Raw genomic sequence first — 8,786 nt, 5'->3', positions numbered from 1 at the left:
GGTTCCTTAAATTCCATAGTGTTTGACCATTGTTTCGCAACTTATTTGAAACAATCAAAGGAAGAACGCAAAGACTCTTACAACTTTAGGTCGCAACAACATTGACCACAAACATGAGATTGAAACTATTAATGAACTCTAGAGTATAAGCTTGTTCATAGTCTACTGATGATGGAACTGTTATTCCGCCTCCGATCATCGGGTGAAAAACAACTTTTAACGCAAAGGTTGTACAAATTGATGCCAATACACGTGCCATTATATACAATCTTACCTCCTGAAATGTGACCATTAGATAGTATGACGATCATGACCGCCAGCCCGGATAAACTGGTTAGCCCGATCAGGGTTTTGGCTCCTGGTGACTTTAGGTTCAGGTAAATGCTGGACCTATAACGAATAGACCAGAAAGAAATTATAAGCAATGTGATTTTTCAGGTAAATAAAGGACCAAAAAGTAAAAAGTAGATGTTTACTGTTCTGTTGAAATTATAATCAATCCTATTAGAACTATACAAATTGTTTTAACTCAAAACCTATATAATTTCAGAATGGGGAACCACAAACAAAGGAATACAAACCAAGATCAAAATATTGCTTAAATAAACGCTTTGCCATCGGGATCCATACAAATATCAAACTGGAGAAAAATAGCACCGCAAGAATTCAAAAGAAATACAAATTTATCAAGTTGATGATCAAGTATCACCATATACACGTATACGATCAATGTTAAGTTCAAACTTCTATATTATAATTCTAGGACGATCAAGTCCAACATAATTGAATCTTAACGCCGCATGATCCCAATATATAGGTTTGTTTATTCATATGATTTCGTAACCAAAATGTATGATTATAAACAAACGTTATTTCATATATTAACTTAGAAAATTAAATTTGCATTCCATACCTTAGGAAGCACTAATTTGTATTGCATATCTCTAGAAGCAATCGATTATTGTAGTTTCATCTTTCATGTATCTTGCTATTAAGTGTGTGTGCCTGTGCATATGAGTATGAACTCTGCTCCAACCTGTTAACAATGAAATAATTAAACCAATTCAAATTCCACATTCACAACAAAAATATTTTCCTTTTCAATATATTACTATAATTTTATGTATTTACAACAATGGCAAATTAAATGACTATTTTTAAGGAAATACATGTTCAGTATAATAGGGGGTGTATTCAAGGCCATAGTGTTGCATGGGTTGTGGTCAAGTTCTTTCCCATGAGCAACGCAAGACTATAAGTATTTAAAAGCCTTGAAGAACTCATATCCCTTAGACCTAACAACCAGTACTGACCTTGTTCGATTTACTATCATCTTCACATCAATTATTTGAGTCTGTCTTTACTACTTTTTGAGCCACATCAATTATAAAGATAGACTCAAATAATTGATATAAAGAGTGTCTATCAGTCTGCTATATAATATGACCAAATCAATAGGAGTATCAGGTAACAAATTCAGAGTTTTCAACTTCTTAAAAGTTGATTACAAATCAAATTTATGGTTGGTGAAATTTTGTATATTTTATTAGGAAAAAAAGGTCACTTTAGTACCTTGACCTATGTAATGGAAGCGTTGTCGGTTTTAACTAAGTTTATCTAATTTATATCCACATTTTCCGTTATCTTGATGAACATTTAAAATGTACCTGCCGGATACCAGCTGCCAGGTAAATATGAGCACCTATAACCATCAAATAAGCATAGGTGAGCGGTTCACAAAACTTGATGTAGCATCCACATCAAACTCTGGTGCAATACTCAACGCCTGATATACTTCCAGAAGTGTTCAAGCTTTTAATGCTAGATGAGGTTCAGCTGACCCAACCTATTTATAATGACGCATTGCTTTGTCCGCATCTCTTAAGCTTCCAAATTATATAATTCACTTACACGTGTTGCTAAAACATAACTGTATATGCGTTTTAGTGACATATGTAACAATCATATGAATAATAAATATGAATTCTGATCAATAGTGTATAACCTGATATATAATGTGGATGGTTGGTAGAAGGGTTCGATTCTAATTACTTCTTTGGCTTCGAAAACTGCGTATAAAGCCTCCCTATACTTGTTAAGTCTGCACTTTTATTGCTTCTTTATAATGTTTTACTCACGTCATACACGTTTGCTTTGATGCGCCAATTCTGTTATGGGAACCTTCAATACCACGAAATTCACCATACGTTGAGCACATCACCCATTCTTTCAGGAACCATTTTGTCGCAGCTCCGCTACTGCCCACACAAACATACCAATTCCACCACCTTCACGCATGATCGCTCCATCAAGCCCACCAAGTTCGATAGGTAAGCCATTTCCCCCCATTAGTCCAGGTTATACGCCCTGGACCATCACACCTCCAACAACTCCCAGTACGCCAGCCCCAACCACCACTTCATCATCTCCTAATTCACCTACAATCTCTCCTACAAATGCAGTATCCACCATGATCATCTTCAAATTCACCACCCATAATTTCAACCATTATAATTCAACTTTATTTTGACACCATATCAGCAAAAAAAATAAAAAAAAAATTAATAATAAATAAAGATTTGTCTCAAGAATGTGTGTAAACACTTGCATTTCATTTCCTTTTCGCTTTGACTTTCCAACAAACACATATTGTGCATCACCTATTCCCATGATATATGAAATAACTGGACCAATTGAGCATACAGTTAATACTAATGAATTGCAAAACATAAAATAAGCAGATATGCAAACACAATTATAAAAACTACTACAACACAAAATACATGGCAACATTTATCCAAAATAATACCAAAAACATAATAACACCTGATGTCCACAAACACCACGTCCATTATTATTAAATGCTTTATAGAAGAACTTGTAATCGTTACACAAATTTAGAACATAATAATCTCTACCTTACATATGTATTTACGGTGACCATGTTCTCGAAACGTCCCACTTCTAATGCAAGGTTTCTCTTCATATGGTTCTTTCATGACATTGACAGTTGCATCCCTTAACTTGAACTTCACCATTCAGTAGTAGTCTGAATCGGATACGATTAACAACATCTAACTAAAAATACAAACTTACGTGATTTCAAAGTCCAAATTATCAAATCTGTAATGGGCTATTCAGCATAATCATCATCTGCACAGAAAGAAAAAAAACCCACAAATCAAAGACCTTATGTTTCAATTAAACTGGGTAAACGAAATCGGTAAAAGAACCAACAATAAATCGAAATAAATAAGTAAGTATAAACCAAACCTGATTAAAGATCCACCTTCAATCAACTGAATACATCAATTAATTCATTGAAGCGAAAATTTCAATCGAAGAAATCCTAAGTTTAGAAGGGAAGTAGGGTGAAAACAAACGATAATAACCCTAAATCGTCCTTTGAATTGCTTTAATCGACCAATTTATGAAGGGAAAACCCTTTAATCGTTTCGTTGCTCATCAAAAATCGTTTGGAATGGCTGAAGCATTCATGACGAACGGATGAAGATGACGGTTTTTCTCCTCTAAAATCGCCTGTAGATCATTGGTGAAGATGGCGTTGAAGATTGTGTTGAGGCTTCAGTTATTTGATTTGGTGAATTTAGGGAAGAATTAACCGTAGATGGGGATGGTGGAAAGCTGAACAGTATAACAGGAAATCGAAACAGTGTAACAGTGTAGTTAGGAGGGTTTAACCAATGGGAATAAAGGAAAAATTACGTGATCTAGTGTAGAGTATAATGGGTGTTCCAGCGACGAATTAAAATGAACCGTAAATAAAACTGCTAGTCTTTTACAATTTCATTTACGAATGATGAAGATATATTAATTGATGTTGTGTTGCTCCTAATTCAAAGAATACACAACAATATTGGAATAAGTATTTGTTTTATTATTTCTCTCTTAATTGTTTACATATTGGTTACAACTAAGAGGCATGCCCTTCCCTATCTTTCCTCTACTCTATTTATAATCAAAATAAAGGAAGCAAAATATCCACATGATGTCCACTAACTCTTTTACAGATAGTTGAGAATCATGTTACCCATTGGAAAGAATAAAAATGATTACAACCATTTCTCCCATCTTTCCTCCACTTTACTTATAATAAAATAAAGAAAACAAATTGATCACATGATGTCCATCAAGTCTTCTTCATGTGAACCTTGAGAGAATCATGCACATGCTGGAGAAAATCATACGTCTCCAAACCCTCTTGATTTCCCTCGTCCTATTTTCTCGGAGTTGGTTAACGATTTACTCTAATCATACGCCCCTTCTCCGGCAAGGATCAACGCCTGTGGATCCTAAAGAAATAGATGAGGAAAACGTGTTTTCCCCACCTCTTCCGAGAACCATTTCGCAGTACTCGGAAGTTGCCCAGCAACTCCAATGCAATAAGCTTTACGTTCCCCACGACGAGTAGAACTAGACTTCCGTTCGACAATGGTGTCTTCCTGTAATACTTTTTCTTGATCTGTAACCAAATCGTCAACCGAAGGCAACCCTTCTTCAACCTCATCATCTAACATCGATGGCTCGAAGAGTTTGAGCTTATCCACGTTGACGACTGAGTACAACTCCATATACGCTGGTAATTCGAGACGATACGCATTTTCACCAATCTTTTGAAGGATGCGAAACGGCCCGTATCGAATGGGTTTTAATTTCTTGTGATCCCCCTTCAACCGATCCTTTCCCAGATGGAGCCAAGCCAAATCCCCAACTTGGAAATTTCCTTGAACTCGGTGACGATCATGTCGTGCCTTGTATCTTTTTTGTGATCGTAACAACTGTTGTTCAACTTCAGTATGTATTTTTCGAACACGATCCAAGAACCGTGTAGCTCGATCATCTTCCTTGGACTCCTTTTCATGAGAGTCTAAATTTTCGACAGTAAATTCCATATCAAAGGGACTATGGGGCAAAAAACCAAAACAAACTTCAGCAGGAGCTTTGTTATGCGACCCGTGTACCGTATGATTGATTGCAAACTGGATAAATGGAATACTTTCATCCCATGTCTTCGGATGCTTGACGTTGTACCCACGTAAAAGATGTACGACCGAACGATTAACTACCTCTGTTTGACCGTCGGTTTGTGGGTGAAACGCGGTACTACGCTTCAATTTGGTATCCATCTTGTTCCATAACGAGCACCAAAATTTGCTTAAAAAACGTGAGTCCCGATCAGATATAATTGACATAGGTAGTCCAAAAATGACCCACACTTTCACAAAGAACACATGGGCTGCTTCTTCTCCTGTAATGGTTTTCTTACATGGAATAAGAATTACCATCTTTGAAAACCTGTCAACCACAACAAACAAATAATCGTTTCCTTTTCGTGTTCTCGGTAACCCACCAACAAAGTCCATGGAGATACTCTCCCAAGGACGTGTAGGCACCGGCAATGGGATATACAATCCCATTTTCCGATTCGAGGGTTTTGTGGTGCTATACAAAGTGCAACCACGCACAAAGCGTGCGACATCGCTTTGCATCTTCGGCCAAAAAACATAACGTTGTAAATGTTGTAGCGTTTTGGTAACCCCGAAGTGACCAGCCACCTTAGAGGTGTGAGCCTCTCTGATCCAGCAAATACGCTCCTCAGTTGGTACACACAACATTGTTCCTTTGTACAACAAGTTATCTTTCCATTAGTAATTAGATAACTTGTTATTTTCTATTTCAACCACAATTTGTTTAAAGTCAGGATCATTTTTATAGGCTGTAGAATAATCTTCGTGACATACTTGATGGACCTGCATTAACACAGTCAAACATAAAGGTGCCACTGGTGGTCGTGAAAGCATGCCAGCGAGCTTATTGCTCACTCCTTTCTTATACTTGATCACCAAATGAAACTGCTGCAGGTACGTCATCCACTTCATGTGTCGGGCTTGTTGCAACTTTGCCTGACTCTGTAAATACTGCAATGGTTGATGATCCGTGTGTACCACAGTCTCTTTCCCGAGTAAGTAACAACGCCAATGTTTAACAGTTTGGTGTAGAGCCAATAGTTCCTTGTCATAGGTGGGGAAATTGCGTTGTGCTCCTTGAAACATCTCCGAATGGTAGGCAACCGGTCGCCTATCCTGAAGTAATACCGCACCCATGGCATACCCTGAGGCATCTGTCTCTAGCTCGAAGGGTCGCTGCAAATTGGGTAGTGCAAGAACCGGGGCTTCACTGATCTTCTTCTTAAGTAATGCGAACGTCTCGTCATGTTTAGGTGACCATTCGAACTTGCTATTCAACTTTGTTATAGCATGTATTGGAGCAGCTATGATGGAGAAATGGCGTATGAATTTGCGAAGGTATTGGCACGCACCCATAAAACTCCTCACTTCAGTTACGGACTTGGGACGTGGCCAATCTTTTATGACTTTTACCTTCCCTGAATCCACTTTTAAATTGCCCCCACCTACTACAAAACCAAGATACACTAAACTTTTTTTTAGCAAAATCACATTTGCTTCTGTTTAAACGTAATTGTTGTTGTTGGAGCACTTCAAATACTCTTTGTACATGTTTTAAATGTTCAGCCTCTGACCTGCTATAGATAAGAATATCATCCAAATACACATCTACGAAATCATCAATAAACGGACGAAGAATATCATTCATTAGTCTCATAAAAGTTGCTGGCGCATTACACAAACCGAATGGCATAACAAGCCATTCGTATAACCCTTGTCGGGTTTTAAACGCCGTCTTCCACGTATCTTCATCGCGTATCCGCACTTGATGGTAACCGGAACGTAAATCGAGCTTTGTAAAAATCACAACATGCTTCAATTGATCGAGAAGATCGTCTATCCTGGGAAGAGGATAACGATTCTTTATGGTGATTTTATTGAGTGCCCGGTAATCGATACACATTCGCCATCCTCCATCTTTCTTTGGCACCAAGATAACGGGAGAACCGCATGGAGAACAATTGGGTTTTATGACCCCGGCTATGATCAATTCCATAACGTGCTTCTTGATCTCCTCATTTTCTAATACTGAGGTCCGATACATTCCAATATTTGGAAGGCTGCAATCAGCTACAAGTTGAATGTCATGACTTATTGACCGTTCTGGTGGCAAATTTGATCTTTCCTCAAATAAGGAACAATACCTTTGCATTAATTCCCCAAATGGGTTAGTAACATTAGTATAATTCGAGTTAAGGGTGAATACCTCAACTTCATTCTTCACAGGTCGTAGTATTAATAAAACAAAGCGTTTTGAGGTACTAACAATTCTCCGAATCTAGTCCGAAGCAACTAGATCAACTGTAGGTTGTGTTTGGTGATTCTTGACAATGAACATCTGACCATCTTTTTCAAACTGATATCGTTGTTCGCTACGGAAAAAGATAGCATTCCGTTCCCATAAATAAGGACTTCCAAAAATCACTTGACATATGTCTAGCGGGACCACTTCGCAAACAATCTCGTCAATGTATTTACTAGTTATAGCAAAACAGAACTTACATTGATGAGTCACCTTGGTGTCGGTGTTTTGTTGGATCCATCCTAATACGTATGGTCGAGGATGCGGAGTGGTTTCCAAGCCTAACTGCTTCACCAGGTTTGCGGAAATTAAATTCTTTTGACTACCCGTATCAATAATGGCCTCCACCAACTCGTGTTTCACTTGTATCCGCAACGAGAATAGTTCTTCTTTTTCGTCGACTTCGGACATGGTGGGTGTTCCTGATGTTTTAGCCATTAGTGCTAGACTTTTATCTACCCCTTCGACATCTCCGAGTTCAACAGCTTCATTAACTCTAGTCGAAGCAGTAGTTTTTTTTCTTTTATCTTTGCTCCATTTTTTTGGAAATAATGAAGGGTCTGCCTTCCAACATTTCTCCTTGACATGCCCTTCAATTTTACAGTGATCACAAAACCTTGTCTCACTTGTGATAGTTTTTGTTTTCTGTTTTGAAACTTCTTTTTTGAACGTTCCATTGCTCGATCCTCCTTTCATGCGATCATCAAATCGTTGACCACTCATCCTGTTCTTTTGTTCAATTGCCATTGCGATACCACTGGCGTCTGAAATTTTTGAGACAGAATGTAGTCGTCACTCTGTCCGGACTGATCGAGTCAAACCAGCTACATACTTGGTAAATGTTTCTTCTCCGTCGATTTGGATACCCAAAGAGACAGCGAGCCTTCGGAATTCGGTAGTGTATTCTTGTACTTGTTGCCCTTGTTGTTGGCGCATATTGTGCCAACGCGTCCACCGGTCTTGAGAATATCCCATCGGGTAGAATTCCCGACGTAGAAGCTGAGTGAACTCAGGCCACTTCACTTCATCATCGTCCAATGTTTTCAAGTGGGAATTCCACCAGGCCAGCGCATGGCTGGTTAGCTTAAGATGGGCAAAAGAAACCTTTTCTGCACTCTTGAACCCGTAGAGGGTGAAGTATGTTTCTAGTTGATCGATCCAGGAATCTAAGTTCTCGGCGTCCACGACTTCGTCGTAGGTGGGAATATCAATCTTAGCTTCAACTTTGAAAGGACGATTCATATTCCTTCTTCTCGATGAACTAATTTCATCTTCCGGTTCAGTCTTCATGTCTGACTCTACTTCTTTTTCTTTTACGGGGGTAGCATGAGCTTTGGGTTTCGATTGCAATTGAATCCAGTTTAACACCGATTCAAGTTAGGAAGTAAGCTTGTCCACCTTAGCGGAAAGCTCATCTTGGATGGGTGGAGTTTGCTCACTTCCTTCCATGGACGTCGATGTGTTTCCTTTTGTTGATTTTCTGTGTCGATGAAGCA

General features: G+C 38.5%; 1 long non-coding RNA gene across 2 annotated transcripts; it reads right to left on the bottom strand.

The window, feature by feature from the left end:
- On the bottom strand, nt 1-3,909 carry LOC139893982 (uncharacterized). 2 transcript variants are annotated; one of them, XR_011774771.1, is made up of 6 exons: nt 3,274-3,909; nt 2,609-3,153; nt 2,006-2,450; nt 1,668-1,930; nt 914-1,036; nt 1-390 (listed from the first exon to the last, which is right to left on the bottom strand). It is a non-coding gene; the product is annotated as an uncharacterized lncRNA (long non-coding RNA). The 2 variants fall into 2 exon arrangements; XR_011774770.1 differs by having other exon boundaries at nt 1,668-2,450.
- Between the last annotated feature and the right edge of the window lie 4,877 nt (nt 3,910-8,786).

Source organism: Rutidosis leptorrhynchoides, chromosome 2 (assembly GCF_046630445.1).
Source record: "Rutidosis leptorrhynchoides isolate AG116_Rl617_1_P2 chromosome 2, CSIRO_AGI_Rlap_v1, whole genome shotgun sequence".
NCBI lineage: Eukaryota > Viridiplantae > Streptophyta > Magnoliopsida > Asterales > Asteraceae > Rutidosis > Rutidosis leptorrhynchoides.
This window is presented reverse-complemented; position numbering and strand designations above follow the sequence as displayed.